The sequence below is a fragment of the Acanthochromis polyacanthus genome, chromosome 6, assembly GCF_021347895.1.
Source record: "Acanthochromis polyacanthus isolate Apoly-LR-REF ecotype Palm Island chromosome 6, KAUST_Apoly_ChrSc, whole genome shotgun sequence".
Taxonomy (NCBI): Eukaryota; Metazoa; Chordata; class Actinopteri; family Pomacentridae; genus Acanthochromis; species Acanthochromis polyacanthus.
The window spans coordinates 21768983-21787768 of record NC_067118.1 but is presented as its reverse complement, the minus strand read 5'-3'; positions in this window follow the sequence as shown (position 1 = coordinate 21787768).

The following is an 18786-nucleotide window of genomic DNA, read 5'->3' as shown; positions in this document are numbered from 1 at the left end:
CCCTTACACTCATGTAAGGGTGTGTTATGCATGCTTTTTTCTGCAAGTGTTCCACTGTTTGAGTGACGTCATCTGCAGATGTAGAGGAATTCAGGCTGAAATTAGTGTCCGCACAGTCTGTGCCCACTACGCGACACTGCAGGTTATTTTCAGTTTAAAAATTAAGTTCCTAAATGGTCATAAAAATGTGAGGGACCTGCACTTTGGTTTATTAGTTACTTCAAAAATGCCTTTTCAGTTGTCAAAGTGCAAAACTAGACAGTTCAAATTCACTTTAGACAAGATCAGTAAATTTTTGATGAGTGGAATCAAGTCAAATAATATTATTATTGTTATAGACAGACATGCTCTGATTTTAGGTTTTCTAAACTTGAAAGGAATTCATAATGTGTGTTTAACAATGCATCATGGGAAGTCTGCTTACTTGAACTCTGATCCCTCACCCGTTAATTGATTCAATTCATCATTTTAAGTCAAAATGCAAAGACTCACCCCCCCCCCCCCCAAGTTTGCATTACGTGATTATTATTGATTTGAAGTCCTTCACAGACCAATACAATGCATGCTTTGGCAGTAGTAAGCATGTGTGGAATACAAAACTTGTGTGGATAATGAGTTTCTCAGACTAGAAGGTAGTATGATTTAGAAAGACTGATTCTGTTGTCCCGCAAATGTCCATGTATATGACTGCAAGGACTTTAATCCTTAAAAAAAAAAAAAAAAAAAAAGTAGTAAATGGGATACAATGCACCGTTTCAGCTCACCACTCAGCCCCCTGAGGCTAAGCTGTCCAATCACTCCCACAGTCTCTCTGGTGCAAAGACATAAGTTTATTGCTGTGGCTACTGCTTTTGTAAAACTGTGGTGTTGATGTCAGTTGCCTGGATAGACACAGTAAGGGAAGCTTGTGCTCCTGTTGTGATTGTCTCAGCTTTACTGGCCTTCTCAAGATTCCCTGATTAGATATCTTAACTCATTTGTCTTCAGCACTGCAGCTGGTTGGAGATCAGGTTGTAGATCTGGTATGTGTGCTCAAGTGAAGTCTTAACAGAGAATGAGACTAGCTATCAGGAGACATCTCCCACACAGTATCTTCTCACTTAATTGCAATGTTCTCAAAGCACCTTCAGGAAAGACGGGCAAATCAAGGAGGGGCAAAAATGACTTGATGTAGTTTATGTGAAGGTGGCTGATGGGGTTTGCCGGTAAGAACAAACAGTGAAAGACTGCAAGGTAAAGGATGATTTGGCCAGCTACAAAATGTCTTTAGATGTCAAATTAACTCAGATCGGATATTCTCTTTTGCAAAGAGGCTTCACCTGCTCAAACTAAAAAAATAAAAAATTAAAAAGTCTCAAAATCCAATTATAGTCAAAAGCACACAGTATTTTGATTTCCTCAAGTTTGCCTTTTTTGACTTGTTCTTGGGTACCACCTTACCTAGATCTGCTAAACAATCTCAAATTCTGCTTTTGCAAGAACAACCTAAAGTTCTTCCTCTAGAGACTAACACGTCAGCACACACCTACACACACCCTCCATCCCAACACTCGACTCCTCCAGACAATTCATTTACGCTTTCCTGCTCTTGCCTTGTCAGGGCTCCAGTCTGTACTTTGAGCAGTGTGAAATGAGACTCTCCGCCCCATTGTGTGTCTAAATGAAACCAGATTCCATTAGCCAACTGCAGTAATCCCCATTGTAGATAGAACAGCTTCTGCCATCTGATTGGCCCAAGAAATGTTGGAGTTTAGTCTGTTTGGTCCTTCTTTACTGCTTCATGGGTTCAGTCTCTGTTAAACCAGTTGCCTTCTATTTTTTTGTTTACTCGATTCAAAATTTTTAAATTTCATTCACTCAGAATTTTTCAAACATGCATTATAATGTGCAGTAGAGACACTGGTGGTGCTTACTTTCAATTATTTGTATCTAAGAGATTTCCAACTTTCAGAGTGCTTGCATTATTTGCTGTTCACATTTTTACCACAGAACATCAAACTAGAGTTTCTCCAGGGTGTCTCAGGGGCTCATTTTCAGTTTAAGACAGATCTCAGGTGTCATAGTTAAATGTCTTTGTCGATTGTCAGTAAATGAAGTGATGGTAATCCTAGGAACTTCAGTAAAAAGCAACTGGATTCTTTTAGGCACTTTAAGACATTTCACCTCCATCCACCACACCACTCCTGTTCAACAGCTCCACTGGCTCCCAGTTCAATCCAAAATCTTCCTGTTAACATTCAAGATTATCCACAACCTCGTCCCCCTATGTCTGTCCCACCTCCTCCATTTTCCCCACTCCCTAAGAGACTCTCTGTAAACCTGTCTTTCCCCTCAGGCTGTCTGACCACCATGGGGAGTAGAGTATCCAGCCGCTTAAAACATGTTTAAAAACTGCCTATTCCATCTGACTCCAATTGTTCCGTTTTGGATTGTTTAGGTGTTTTAAATATTTATTGTGTATATATGTCTGTGTCTGTACAGTGTTTGAGTGCCGAGAAAGGAGCCTTCAAATAAAATGTATTAATATAAGAGGCTTCGTCAACTCTGATTAAACATAAAACATTGATATAGAACCAGATTATTTGCCATGTAACGACTGAGTTGGGTGAATTCTGTATTCTATTTTCAGAAGAATGAATGTGTACTGTGTGACAAATACATTCACATGATATCAGCATGTATTCTATGAATATTTTGTGGTCAGCTAAAATTTAATTATGACAAATGATGAAACCAAACACAATAATACAGTCTAAATAAGTATTCCAGTGTAGTAGTGCTGATGCAACACTTTACATGATTGAAATTTGATTTTAATCATGTAGTCTGTTACAAAATGGCAAAAAAACATGCCCATTACAAGTTCCTAACCCCGTACCTAGTGCTATTCAGTATACAATTAGAGAAAACAGTGAGTCCTTTCATCTGAGAGCAGTGAATAATTTGCTTCATTTCCCAGCCTAGTTTTTAGGATGGGACATAAAAAGTTATATCATAGCATTTCATAATATTAGTCATGTAAAGATAGGCTGTATGAACGGATCCTGCATGAATGTTTCATTGCAAGAGATGACCACTGTTATGACCCAACTGCTAGGGTCAGCTGGCTGTAACAAAAAACAGATCTAACAGTAAGCAATTTATTGCTCAGTGACAGAAGTAACAAAAAAGTGGCAAACAAAGAAAATCAGGGCTAGTGGATGTTGCTAAAAAAATAAATCAAAGAACCAAATAAAATCAAACAGACTAACAGAGTTCTTAAACTGGCACAAGAAAAGCAAAGCAACTAAACTCCTTAGCCAAACCTAAACACAGTAGCAACACCCACAACAGGCAACAGAAACTAATAGAAATGAGTGCTGAGAGCACATAACTATCAAGAAAAGCACTCAGAGTGCAGTACTCCGCCAAGGCGGCTCAGTTGATGGATCATTTCCGATGGATGAAATCTTTAATAAAAACATGACCTTGTGCTGAGCACAGGCATGTGTTACACATGCGCATGTTATGCATTTATACCAAATTGCGTTTAAATTACTCTTATAAAGGTCTGCTGATCAGTTCATCACTTTTGGCAAGTCTTTGTTTTGCTACTGTTAAAATAACTGTTCCCTCTATGCTTTTATTGTAAAGGCATATTTTTAATGTTGCAGGCTTTTATTTTGCCATTCCAGTGGCACAGGAAGTTGTTCTCTTAGAAGAGGTTTCTTGACATGACAAAGATGCCCAAAAGTCTGAAAACTCACATAATGATGAAAGAAAAGGGTTCCATGCTGTTGCTGTCTAGCAAAGGATGTGTTTAAACTTATAAGTACCTAGCGGGGACAAGGTGTTACAGTGAAGAAATGAGTGAAGGACAGAAAGGTGAATTTGTGTTCACAAAAAGGCTGAACTTAACGTGTCTGGCTGGCATTTGCATCGCGTGGCCAAATCGGCAGGAATTGATGGAACTCAGAAACACCCCACAGTTTAATCATTTGTTCCTTGTATTATTTCCAACTGATAAATCAGTGAATTTGTAGGAGGATGGCAATCATGTAATCGTCAGCGGATAGCAGACAGCGTTCATGTCATGGTTACAGCCACGCTGTGCAGGCTGCTATATCTGGCAACGGTAAGTCTTTAACAAAGCCGTGAATCCACACTGTAAGCCGCATCACTCCTAAAATTTAATCACTTGGTCCTTGTGTCATTTTTGACCTTCCCTGAAAATTTCATCCAAATCTGTTGGTCTGTTTTTCCGTAATGTTTCACAGATTCACGTATGCCAAACGAAATAAAACTGCTGCATCAAGAGACACATTTCCTAACAAACCACACGTACCTTCTCTCCAAATTGGCAGACTACTAACAGAAGCCACAACCTTCACCAAGACTAGTAGCTCCTCACTAAAGTAGCAGTTGCTAACAGAAAGTTTAATTTCCATTTAACCCCTCAGTGGCTACAAAACCTACGGACCCCACAGACCACAACAACTCTAGTGACACCAAGGCAGACTGGTCACATTAAACCCCAGCTGTCTGTGGAGGCAGATTTATAACACAGGTTTGGAAATGGTTGGCATCTTGTGGGAGGAGGAGTTATGGTAGCGGATCAATCCAACAGGTCGGGAGGTGTGGAGGATCAGGGCTGAGAGCAGGTCTGGAGCTGCAGGCCAATCAGTTCTGATGACTGTCAGGTGGGATCTGGAGCTCGGTTTTCAGCCAGCTGCAAACAATAAAGCCTCCACAAGCCATCCCAACACACAGAGGCTCTACAAAGTCCATTACGAACCACATTTCTTTAGGACGTAACAACCACAATAAAGAAACTAATGTGGAAGGAAGTGAATCTTAGTTTTTGGCCTTCAACACAGAGAACAAACAGGAGCTGGTGACTCAAATTCTACTGATTGAGCTGCTGTTTACCCCTACCAGAGAGCAGTAAACAGCCAAGCAACAGGCAACCCTTTCATAATTGACAAAATGATTTTTTAAATGTCTCTTCTATTGCAGTATGTCATTGCAATTGAAGATATAAGATGCTGTATTCTCTGTGGAAGAATATGTTTAATTTTAATAAAGACATTGTTGCTATGCACAGATATTAAAAAGATTTTTTTTAAATATTACATTATTCTTGGTTTCCTATAGTCTGCCGCTAAAATATGATAACTAGCTGCGATCGGACTTGCAGCCTGAGAAGCTCTGCACATATTCATGTTTGCCATGATGAGGTTAACACACACGTTCTGTCAGCCAAGAATCAGAGCTTCTTTTCTTACAGTGGTGCAATTTGCGATAATACTGTATTGAGTTATTCTCTGCTCGGTCATCAGTCATTTTGTCAGAGTCGAGACTGTCATTGGAAAATGAGGAGGGCATCATTTGAAGAAAATGACACCCACATTTAAAGGGTGACGGATGGCACAAGGTGAAAACTAATGAGGGAAAGCGGGAAGCAGCTCAGGGCGATTGTGTCGTAGTTATCAAAATGCTGCTTTAAACAGTTTCACTTGCTCTTTCTCTGTTCCTCTTATGCTTACATTTAAATATAGTCTGCATGCATTAACTGTTACAAAAACATTTCTATGACACACATTCATCACGATAATATCCAACATGATTACACTTGCTTTTTATAACTCCACAGAGAATTTTTAATAATAATAATGTCAGTCAATTATACATATTTATCTCCCTGATATTTGTATTTTGAGCAGGAGAGCTGTTTATCCAGGGAGGGCTTCTCTTTTCTCTCTTACCAGGTGTGCTGTGTTAATGACCAGGACCTCACCTGTCCACTGATCAACAGACAGCAGCTGTTGCTCATATTGGTGAATTTAGTCTGTCTGTTTAGACTGAGTTCATAATTTATTTTTCCCTATTTTGTAGGAAAGCCTGCACGATTTAACTCAATCCAATACAGCAGTTTTGCTTTTTTGAAGCTCGTGATTTTCTGATTTTGTTGACTTTGTCAGATTCCACTTTGTCTTATATTTTGGGAATTAAAATAGGAGGCATTTTGTTGAACTGCTGTATGGCAAAAAAACACTTTACAGTCCCTCCAGGATTTCGCGGGCGTTTTTCGTGATTGTTGCGGCTGAAAATGCCTGAATTCGCAGCAGCTTTTCTAAAAAATTGCGATAAAAGTTGAAATGTTTTAAGCTTATTTGTTGTGATAAAATTGTGGGAGACAAGTAACAACTGCTAAAAAGCTGCTGTTTTCCAGCTTGTAGAACACGTTTCAACACTGTAATTGACAATATTTATTCCAAAATTAATTATTTAACGTTCCAACCCATTTCCACAAAAGCTGGGACACCATGGTGGGACATTAGCAGCAGCCAGATACTGGTTTAATATGACGTGACCTAACTATCCAGGAGGCGACAGGAAATGGTGGGACTCAGAGACACCCCCACAATTTAATCAGTCGTTCCTTGTGTCATTTCCGATACGTCCACAGTGGTAGATTTGTTGTAGGATCACAATCATGTGATTTTCAGCAGGCTGCTGAGGTAGCGTTCACTTGTTGCCATGGTTACTGTGCTGCTATCAGACGCCATGCCGCTATGAATCCTTAACAAATCCATGGATCCAAACTTTAAGCCGTATCACTGTCGAAGTCTAATCACTTGGTCCTTGTGTCATTTCTGACTGACCCTGAAAACTTCATTTAAATCCCTGAGTCCGTTTTTGAGTGATGTTAGTAACAGAGAAATGATTCACACACACTGATCGTCACATAACTCCGCCGTGTTCTTTGGTGGAATAATTAAACTAATTTATGTCATTCTTTCAGTGCTCTAACGGATCTGGATGCAACAGTTTCCATCATGGTGATTTGTCTGGTCTGTTGTCCGCTCATTTCAACCGTTCTATGTTTTGTGTTTTTAAAAAAGTGTGTATCAATCGATGATATTTTTTTCTTTTTTGTATTCCACCACAGTATTGCACGGTTGTAAAACAGTTTAGTTCCGCTTTGGTAAAGAACATCAGTAAATTAATTGTTTATCACGGTCTTCAGCAGTAATTTTTGTTGGTAAATGAGAGACATTAGTATCGCACACGTCTGCATCTTCAAACCATAAACAAGGAAGTGAATTCGGTGACGTACGTGCATACGTTTGCGCTGGGAGCTGCTATGAGTGGTGGAACTCACGGGAGGCGGGCCAAAATTGCGGGAAAGTTGCAGTGATTGGACAAAATTGCAAGGCCGCGCAAAATTTGCGGAGATTGGTTGATTTCACGCAATGGCAACATTGCGAATTCCTGGAGGGACTGACTTTAAAATATAATGCAGGGGAATCCATTGCAATGGAGTGATTCAAGATTTAGATAAAATACTTACATCGACGCCAGAATGACGGGTCAGCACCGGATTGGTTGATGCTTCCATGAAGGTTCCAATAAAAACACGGGATGGTGACGTCGTCCCCAGGTCAGAGGATTAGAGGGCGTGGCATTCCATCCTACCCTGCTTCCAACCAAGCACATGTCAGCATGCTTCATTGTTAGTAGTTGTCTGCGATTTGGAGGTTATAGTATAATAGGAGTGAGAAGCCACCTTTTTGTGTTAAACTGTTTTCTCTTATTTAATGTAGGATAGGGAGAAAAGACGTTTTTCTTTTGTCAGTCTTTGTTTCGGTAGGTCATTCTTGGTTAACAGATTAGTGGGATTTTATTTGTTTTTTGGTTTGGCTCACTCGAGGTTTTAGTTGCAAATTATTGTTTTTGTTAAAACCATATCCTCTGTTTACACCTTGTTATTGTAAATATGCACTTAACTATATGAGAAAATGTGTGCTGTAGCTGCTTGGCACCAGGGGAAGGATGCCTCTTCATGCTACGTTAAGCAACCCCTAGGCAGAGTGCAACAATGCGAAATCTCTGAATTTTTCAGAAAGCATGTAACATGAAGTTAATATTATGAAAAAAAATCAGGGCAAACCCAAACCACCTTCCTCAAACTAACCAAATACTTGAGATGCCTAAATCAAAGCAAACAGCAATTACATCAAAAACATAACTCTCCTGTCTGAAAGTCCTTTATCTGATTCATGCCACACACGTACCTTCTCTGACTTTGTTGTTCTCGATACCACACTGTGTTTTGTGATAGTGACTTATTTTTTGCCGCCATCTTGCAAATTTACAAACTCATGTTCCTGCAAACATCAGCCTTTGGCAATCAATCTGTTCTGTCATCGAGGCATTAGGGTGCCTTGATTGAAGTGTAGCGCTTTCCAAGTTCCCTTTTTTCTTTTTTTTTTTAAACCTTTCACAAGTTTGCTTCATCTTCTGTTTTATTTGATTTGGGTCCATATTCTTTCTACAGTGAGAGCCAATTATGCCTCAGTGAAAATAACAAACCTGATGCAACTGCATTGCCTTAGTATTACAACACCTTAAAGAAACTCCATTTTCTCTTCTAACTACACAGACTAATGTTGTTCTTTGCTGTCCTTGCAGCATCAAAGTGAAAAAATTCATCATGAAGAACAAGCCCTTCTAAAACTGAGCACGAAACCTCCCAAATGATAAAAACAGGCTGTAGCATCAAAAAACCTTTATTCTCTCTAAGTTATGCCGGACTTAAACCATTTGAAGCTTTAAAGAATCTAACAATTTTCAGATGAACAGATTCGTTCAAGGACAGAAACTAATACTTCCAGCCTGAAATGTAAATATGTAAAATCATGAAATCATATGAAGAGCTTTTACTACAAAAATAATTGCAATAATTTATCAAAAGTACCTGTACTATCTTCTCCGAATGGTTTGTGTCATACTACGCTTTGTGAGGCAGTCAGCTGATCTCTTTGCACCATTTGCCTTTAAAATGAAGCCAAACAGTGTTAAGCCAAACATGTTTGTCTGTTATCCGCCCGAATCAGCTGCAGTCAGGCTGGAGACTGGTTGGCTGCTGTTGTTAAGCAGGACAGATAAGCTGCCAGAGTTCAGCTCATAGAGACAGAGTGGTCACAATAGCTCTGCTGTTTATTCAGTGGTGCAGCGGTTAGGACTCTGTGACACTGCCAGCTTTATACCAAAAGCACACACAAGATCGAACAGATGCTGAGCAATAGTTTCTATGCAGAAAAATCTGTGTTTTCTTTCTCCATTTCAAAAATACCCAGTCATATATTAAGGGAATTCCAATTGATTTAGAAAAAAATACTAAGGCACTGAATGGCAACACATTACAGTATCTCAAATCATCACAGTTAATTACACTTCTTTTTTGCTTTTGTTTTACATGTTTCAGCCGACTAATGAAATGTAACAAAAAAATAACAGCATGATGTTGACGATTATTACGATAAAAGCAAACCAGCTGTGATTTATTCTTGTTTTTTTTTTTTTTTTAACCAGTATTTGCCATCCACAATGTCTGAGCTCTGCTGACAGCCTTACTTTTACCACAGCAACTGTTTTTACAGTCATCTAATAGGCACTTCAAAGCAACAATTATGCGACAAAAATATGACACATTGCCTGCATCTTTTAATTATTTTTACATTACTTTTATGGCACTGCAGTGTTTAAAGAGTACTAAAACTACTGCACTGCCAGACAGTTTTATTAACAATAATAATAATAATAATTCATTAGAACCACAGATCCTGCTTGTACAGTATTGTATGTGCACATAGCTTTTATCCCTCAGTTTTTTCATGTGTGCGTACCGGTCTGTCCTTATCTTTAGTAACTGGATCCTGCAGTAGAATGAGGCCCACATGAATACTTGAATGAAAACAGCATAGCTCCTCCTGATTGTAGCCCACATGGAAGCTTTTTACTGAGTTGATCAAAAGAACTCCCACATACTACCCTCGCCAAATGAAAGCTTTTCTGTCCTGTTGTTGTTCATGCTAATGCATGGCTTCATGGTCAAAAAAAAAATGGGCAGCTGCACCCCCAAAACATAACTCTGCCCACAGCATGATGGGAATTGTGGAGGTGGGAGATATAACAATTATGTTGCATCAGGAAAATTAATAAATATATATATATATACTGACAGTCAGTAGAAACTTTGAGGTAGAAATGTACGCAGTATTCTACTTGTAGGGGGGTTGTAATTATTCATTGTGGATTTACTGATGATCTAGTGCCCTGGTAGTTGAGATAATGATGAGTTGTCATTTTGTCATGATTCATTGCACTTTTGCAAAGTGTATTTGGTTCACTTTGCAAAAGTGACCCAAATACACACCAAGCAATACTCAGTGAGTATCTGCACAATTGGAGAATGGGTTTTGAAGGCCTATATACAGTGCCTATCATAAGTATTTACCCCCTTTGATGTTTTACCATTTATTGCTTTCATAAATCAATCATGGTCAATAAAATTTAGCTTTTTTAATAAAAAAAATTATTGGAAAAAACTGTTTAATGTCAAAGTGAAAACAGATTTCTATAAAGCAATGTTAATGAAAGAAAATTATATAAATGAAAATAATTGTTTGCATAATTATTCACCCCCCTCAAGTCAGTATTTAGTAGATGCACCTTTGGCTGCAATCACAGCAGTGAATGCCCCTTGAGATGTAGCATTTCAGGTGGGAGAAGAAAAAAAAAATAACAAAAAAAACAAAAGTACATAATTCGAAGACGGACAACCTATTTGCGACAAAGAGAATATTGACCATAAATAAAACAAACAAGCAATAATAGTATCAACAATAGATCAATAAATAAAATATTTAAAAAGATATATACAAGACACAAAAATACTACTACTAATAATAATATTAAATAAAGAAAAAATAATAGACCACACACACACTAACAACAAAAAATAAAATAAAATAAAATCTCCACGGGCCAGATAGCCCTAATTGGTTTGCATGAAATTTTAGCATACTGGCAGCTTTAGACGGATTATATTGTTTGGCAGAAGATTTATCAAGATCGGGATCCTGGACCTGGTTAAAATCTCCTCCAATTATTATGTGATGATCTGCTGTGTTTTGGATGTTAGAAAACATTTTGGACAGAAATTTATCATCATCCCAAGTTGGAGCATATATAGAGGCCAGGACCACAGGAGTGTTTTGCAACCTCCCCTGTACCATAACAAAACGTCCATTTGGGTCAGAAGTAACAGAAGAAGATTCAAAATTAACATCTTTATGTACAATAGTGGTTGCACCTCTAGCCCTCTCTGAAAATCTTGAATGAAAAAGGTGACTCCTCCAAGGTTTTTTTTTAATGCGGGAGAATTCCAATTTGCGCAAGTATGTCTCTTGTAGGAAGAAGAGGTCTCCTTTAAGTTCCTCTAAAGGTGACATTACCTTATTGGCTTTAATACTGCTATTCATCCCCTTGACATTCCAGGAGATGAGACGGATGTTCCTACCACTCATCGCCAAACCTCAGTCTTGCAAACAACTGCTGAGCCCTGGAGGTGGGGAGGGTATAAAAGAGGGAAAGAAAAAAACACCCACACACACAGATACCACTCAGAAACCCACACACACATGCCTGTATACACAAATGCAGTCCTCATAGGAATAGATACCCTGTGTATCTCCCAGATACAGTACAAACCTCGCTTTCAAACAGCTCTATTCCCATTTAGAGGTAACATTTCTCAACCTCTCTCAAATTTTAGAATAAGAAAACCAAAGCAGCGATTGATCCAGAAACATTTGGTCAAAAATTAGACCTAAATCTCCAGACCATATGCCAACAGAACCCACATCTTATTTCAAAGCAGCACCACATCGTTAGCTTCCATGCAGAAATCAACGGGGCACACTTGGACATACAACTGGTGCATTCTACATAGTGCAATGCTGGTTAGCTGAAAGGAGTCCAACAATATGTTAACATTCAATCTTAGGGAGAACAGGCTATCCGTTATTTGTTAAGTATTAAGACCGTTAGCATTATACAGTCAAAATATTCATGTACCATAGACACCAGAATAACCAGCAGCCAGTAAGCCGGGTACAGTTACCGTAAGACCGGGGGTTATTCAGGAATGCTTTCCTTGGCGAGGTATTCTCCAGCCTTTTCGACCGCACTTTTTCCCCGTTGCTCGCGGTGATATACAGCTTCGCCGGATAGCGAAGACTGGGTTTCAACCCCTGTTTGTAGAGGAGGGCCATGGCTTCTCGGTATGCTGTGTTTTGCACCATCACCTCGGGGGAAAAGTCCTCGAAGATGGCCACGTTTCCCTTGGTATTGTAGCTCCGACCTCCTCTTGCGGGCTTCACGGAGAACCCTTTCCTTGGTCTGGTAGTCATGGAACCGGACGATGATGGGCCGCGGTCTTTCGCCTTGTTTAGGTTTCAGAGCCAGGGACCTGTGTGCTCGATCCAGCACGGGTGGTGTCTGCAGCGTTTCCTCGCCCAGAAGTTGGGGCAGCAACACAGAAAGAAAATCAGTTGGTCGAGGGCCCTCAATCGACTCAGGGAGCCCTATGATGCGGACATTATTACGGCAGCTATGAGCCTCCAAGTCAGCCGTTTTGGATTTTAGCTTCTCGCTAACCATGGTTAGCTAAGCACAGACTGATTCAAGGCTAGCCAGACAACCATCCACCGAGTCCACATTAGTCTCAAGAGAGGCGATACGTTGGCCATGGCTGGACACAGTCGTCTGGACAAGATCTATTTTGGCCTCCAGTGCTGAGAAGGATATCTTAAACTCCGTAGCTAGCTCAACCTTATCACTTTTATCTAAGAGTCTCGTTAGAGCGGCCATGCTAAGCTCGTTAGCTGGTGCATTACTGGGAGGCGTGGAGTCTTTTTTGCTTTGTTTTGCGTGCTTACTTGCCATTTACAGTCGTGCTGTGGCATTGTAGACACTCTGTGATGCTGCTTTTGGTAGTAATTAGAGGAGAGAGGGTTTGAAAAAGTGAAACTTGAAAAAGAGTGTGGGAGAGCAAGCTTGAAGCGTCTACTCCGCGTCCGCCATGACCGGAAGTCACATGTCCATTTTTTTAAACTTTTGTAAGATAAAAGACAACTGAAACTTCACTTCATTATAATTTTTGACATTTAAGTTTGTTGTGCTACACATAAGACAGGTTGGAGTTATCTCACCATCGAGTCATAGTTGTGTTGTTTCTATAGATGAGTCTTGGTCTGCTGGACAATGCAAACTACAATTATCTGCTGGTTGGAAAGGCGGTCTGTCATGCAGTCACTACAGTTTGAAGTTTATCAGTGGAATGCCCCTTGAGATGTAGCATCTCGTAAACACATGTATATATAAACACAATTTACAATGACATACGTAAGTGCACACACACACACACACGCGCACACACACACGCACACACACACACGCACGCACACACACACACACACACACACACACACACACACACACACACACACACACACACACACACACACACACACACACACACACACACACACACACACACACACACACACACACACACACCTTTGTTCCCTCACCCCCCAATCCTCAATGAATTCTAAAATAGGTGCCACCAACTCGGTGCCAATGAGGCCAGATAGCCTTTTAGAGATGTGTTTGTCTGTCTTGCTCTTTTTTTCGTCTTCCGCTTCCTTTCTCTTCCCCTCCACCTTCCTTCCCTCTCTACCCTTCCTTCTTCTCCTCCCCCCTTCTCTACTCCTTCCTCCTCTTCCCCTTCTTTTTCCTTTTTTTCTCTCACAACTTGGTGCTGCTGACAAACTAACCCTTCGCTTCCAAGATTGGTGACCCCTGGTCAGGAATGTCAGCGATTCCAAACCATGGTTCTTAAACCTATTCAGGTTTCATACAAAATAGGAGATGTCACCTGAGGGACAAAGCTGAAGAACCACAGTTCAAGAGTAGAACTAAGGATAAATATGAGAAAACAAATAAATGATACAGCATTGTATCTATAGTAATGCATGTGCCTGATTGGAGAGACAGTCGATAATTTGAACAGTAAAGCAACAAATGTGTCTCAAAGGCCACGTCTACAGGAAGAGAAAATGAGCTACAATCGATTTCTGTTGTGTTACTATTCTACTAAAGATCTGTTCCTGAACTCTTCTAAGTTATACAGTAGCCGTTTGTCATTATTGGTACTGCTATAGAAGGTCATATTGAATCATTTATCTCCGTTCCTCACAGCTTTTTTCTACTTCTTGCAATTACAGTATTTGTCCAATCTGTTGCTTTCTTATTCCTTTATCAGTTTCCTCCATTGATTTTCTGCCACTAGAGTCCAGCCTGAAAGAAAACAAAAAGAAAAAAACAAGACGATGGTGAAAAAAAAAGAAATATAGAAACCACATAACACATATGCCCTCTGACATAACCTGAATGAGTGATTAGATGAATCTGATTCTTTCATTTTTGCTTCCACTTTGTCGTCATCTTTTATCGATGTATAAGTCAAGGTCTTCTCTCCACTACATGTTCATATGTTCTACTTAATCTTCAAGAATCTTGAAGGTAAAGATCTCTTCCTCCTCATCTCCAGCACTGAAATTTGTAAACGTTCATGGCTCCTGGTTTTCCCCGTTAACTTTGTTTTATCTTCTCTTACTGCAATATGGCATAAATTCGTTGACAACCCAAAAAAAAAATGTACAAACAAGTGCTGATTTATTTATTTTCTTCAAAATGAGGAAGTCAGGATTAATGGCTACAATGAGCACGTTTTGCAGTGGAGAGCTTTTTGAAGCAGGGTTTGAAGCATGATTGTCACAAGGTGGGGGGGTGGGGGGTGGGGGGGGGTTGAACACAGAGTGCAGGCACAAAGGAGGCAGTCAGGTGTTCTCAAACAAGGATTTATTTCAAGAAGAAAAACACGAAACACTGGTGGAAGTAACCAAATCAACCAAACTCCATTTGAAAATTAACAAATTTAACTAAACCAAACAGAGCCCTAAGCTAACAAAGAGTAATCAACAAAACTGGCCACGACATGGGTGGAGAATTAAACTAAACACAAACAGCTTGACGCACGATTAATAAGTCCAAGCGAGGGGGCGGCAGGCCCATTCAGAAGCCAGCAGTCTATGGCGAAGACAGGCAGCTGCTTGGCACAGCAAAGACTAGTGGGGTGAGTTAGGCTTTTAATGCCGCTGATTACTGATCGGCTACAGCTGTGCTCCTTCAGCAGCTGTGTCCCATCAGCCTGGGCTGTCAGCTGGTCCAGGGTGTAGCACAGAGGAGGGCCATGACAATGATACTGCAACTCTCAGCTTCTGCTCGGTGTTTAGCTGGGACCTGTACTTTGTCTTCAGAGTAGCGACAGCAGAGAAGCCAGTCTCACAAAGATAAGATAGAATAGAATCACTTTATTCATCCCTGAAGGGAAATTCAGTTGTCATGGTTCTTATCTGTTTAATTTTGAATTGAATACCCTGACTGCTGATGGCAAGAAAGATTTCCTAAATCTTTCAGTCCTGCAGCGCAGGGATAGGAGCCGTCCACTGATGTTTTGTTGTTCACTGAGACTGATGTGAAGTGCTTGATCCATGTTTGTCAGAATGGCCTCCATCTTGCTCAGTACCCATCTCTCCACCTCATCCTCCAGTGTGTTCAATGTGATTCCAACCACAGAGCCAGCTTTATTAATCAGTTTAAGATGCCTTCCATCCTTCTGTTTTATGCTACCTCCCCAGCAGACTGCAGCATAAAACAGGACACTCGCTACCACAGACTGATAAAACATCTGCAGCATCTTACTGCAGATGTCTAAAGATCGAAGTCTTCTGAGGCAATAAAGTCGGCTCTGGCCCTTTTTGTAGATGAAGTCTACGTTTGTAGACCAGTCCAACTTATTATCAAGGTGGACACCTAAATATTTATATGATGTCACCATCTCAATGTCCACGCCACAGGTGTTGACTGGCTGAAGAGCGGGTTTGGATCTGTGGAAATCTATGATCATTTCCTTTGTCTTTGAGGCACTGAGTAGCAGGCAGTTTTTGTGACTCCAGTCACTGAAGGCGCTTATCAGATCTCTGTATTCAGCTTCATGTCCATTTCTGATGCATGCCACAATAGCAGTGTCATCAGAGTATTTCTGAATGTGGCAGGACTCAGTGTTGTATTTGAAATCAGATGTATACAGAGTGAACAGGAATGGAGTCAGGACTGTTCCTTGTGGAGCCCTAGTACTACTCAATGTCCCAGAAACACAGTTCTCCAGCCTGACAAACTGTGGCCTTCCTGTCAGGTAATCTGTGATCCATGAAACACAGGAAGGATGATGTCACAAAGGGAAGAAGAATGGCCATAGCCCTCTGCCCTAAGAGTGTATACTGCCTCTCTACGAACACCAATGCAGTCCTCCCACTTTAGCCCATTTTAAGTCAGGAAGCAGTCCAGCAATTTGAATAGCTCTTCAGGTGTGGCTCTGTCTGACACATTTACAAAAAAGTAGATTCTCACACAGGGAGTTTGTCATGTCAAAATGTACATAAGCAATAAACAACCAGTCTGTGTTGCTGTCAGTTGCTTCATCAAATTGTAAGGCAAAACATTTGTCTTTGAGTTTATCTACCAGCTGTTCCTGAAGATGGTTAGCAATGTCATTTATGTCTGTCGACAGTATCATTGACCAAAAGGGGACATGTCAAAATGTGGAAAAAGCCCAGGCTCTCTGTGCCTTTGCAGAACCAGCTCCAGATCACATCAGTTAGCGGATGTGGAAGCTGCTTAGTTTTATGCAGACTGAGGAAATCACAACTGCTGTAAAAAAAAAAAAAAAATGACAGTCACATTATCAGAATTGGGGAACATTTGCTGAACAAAAAAGGATCATCTGATGCATCTCAAGCCTATATTAGGCAGAGTCTGAGAGAACATGGACGATTGTTGATCGCTGCTCGAAATGCCACCACACTGAAGAAAATGTTTACTTGTGCATATGATGAAAACAATGAAAAATATAAAGTTCCCTCACGTGCAAAAAAAAAAAAATAGGAACTGCTTTGTCAAAACTCAAAGTTCAGGCTTTAATTGCTGAATACAGAATTTGAGAAGAAAGTAACAGATCTCCAAGAAGTACATAGTGAAAAGTGGAATGAGTTTGTGTCAGCCACAGCAACACGCAATGTTTCAGAAACAAAATGGAATGTGCCAACAATGTTGCCGTTCACTGAAGATGTGCAAAACCTTCATGCCTTTCTGGACAACAACTGATGAACACAGCAGTAAGTTGTTGGAAAAGTCATCAGAACAAAACTGCTCTGCACTTGCAAAAGTGGTCATGGTGAAAATATTTTGTTTAACAGGCAAAGAGAGGGAGAGGCTTTGAGGATGCTACTTTCTTCCTTTCTCACAAGGGACACAAGCTGAGGAAGTTTTACGCAAACACTTTAAAAGTGTCATAACAGGGGGGAAGGAGGACGTGCTGTCACCATTTTGCTTATCCCCAAAATGGTGGATGCTCTGGATTTGCTGGCAAAAAACGAGATGCTTGTGGTGTAGTAAAGAACAATCTGTAAGGGCCCCCTCCTCCCCCTGTCCTTCCTGACATCCTAATCCCTTTTCCCTATCTCTCTCCCTCTCGCCCCCTCTCCTCTCTTTCCTCCGCTGCACCAGGTGGAGCGAAGCCTCACGGCTGCCTCTACTTGGTGATTAGCGCCTCTCCCCAGGATCCGGGCAGCTGGGGGTCATCTCCTGATTACACCTCGATCCATAAAGAACCGGTTCTTGCACCCACACGCCACAAGATCGTTGACTCTGCTGCGCAGGAGGCCCTCTCAACCAGCGACTCCCCTGGCCTTCAATCTAACTCTGCTTCTCCACCGGCCGACAGACGACCCGGCCGCAGTCGGCGCTCCACCCAGACGCGCCGTAACTCTCCAGTCCCAGAGGAGGTTGACGCCCCGCCTCCAATCCTCGTGAAGACCGACGTTCCATCCCCAGTTCCTATGGAAGCCGAGGCTCAGCCATCAGTTCTGAAAGGGGATAGGAGCCCTTCAACGCCCCTGGAGGGGGACAGAGGTTCCCCTACTCCCACAAGGGAGGGGGGGGGCAGATCGCCCTTACTGGTCCGGCAAGACAGGACGCTATCCTCCCTGGATTCCTGTCGGGGCTTGGAACCCCCTCCGTGCCTATGGGGGAGCGAGACGCCGGCCCCGAGTCCCCGTTATGGCATAGGGCCTTCTTCGAATTCATGGGGAGGCGGGACGCCTCCCTCCAGTCCTTGATGAGGTGGAGTGCCTCCCCTGCCTTACAGAAGAGACTGAGTGCCTCCTGGGCACCCATTTTTACTGCATTCTCCAAACAGTGCATCACAGTAATATAAATCCCATTCTCCAGTACTGCAAAAGTCCAGAGTCTACAAATATATCTTTTCCCTCTTGTGTGTTTAGAAAACATTGACTCAGATTTTTGCACTGACAGAAAACCAGTTTTTCAGTGTGTGGGAGTGAATGTGTGTGTGTGTATATATATATATGTCACATGGACTGCACAGATTCAGATACTTTTTTACCAGCAGTCAAAAGACTTGATTTTCCACTGTTAAAAAACGTGCACAAATGCAATGAGCAACGAAGGACATTTATTTCCTCAATTTAAAACCAACAACACAAGGTAAAAACAATCTCTTAAAAAATAGACTAAAATCCTACTAAAATCTATAAAAAAAAAAAAAAAAAAACAGTCCCGTTGGGGCATCAGATCAATAAGACAGAGCACACTGGTCTTTTTGAGGCTATGCTTATCTTGACCGGTGTAATAGTCCCTCAAAGGGAATATTCTCTGGGGAACAGGCGACGCAGGGCGATGAGTGACGAGCCGCACACTTCCTCCTTGGCCTCCGTACCTCCGAGTCCTCCTCACGGCTGGTCCGACGTGATG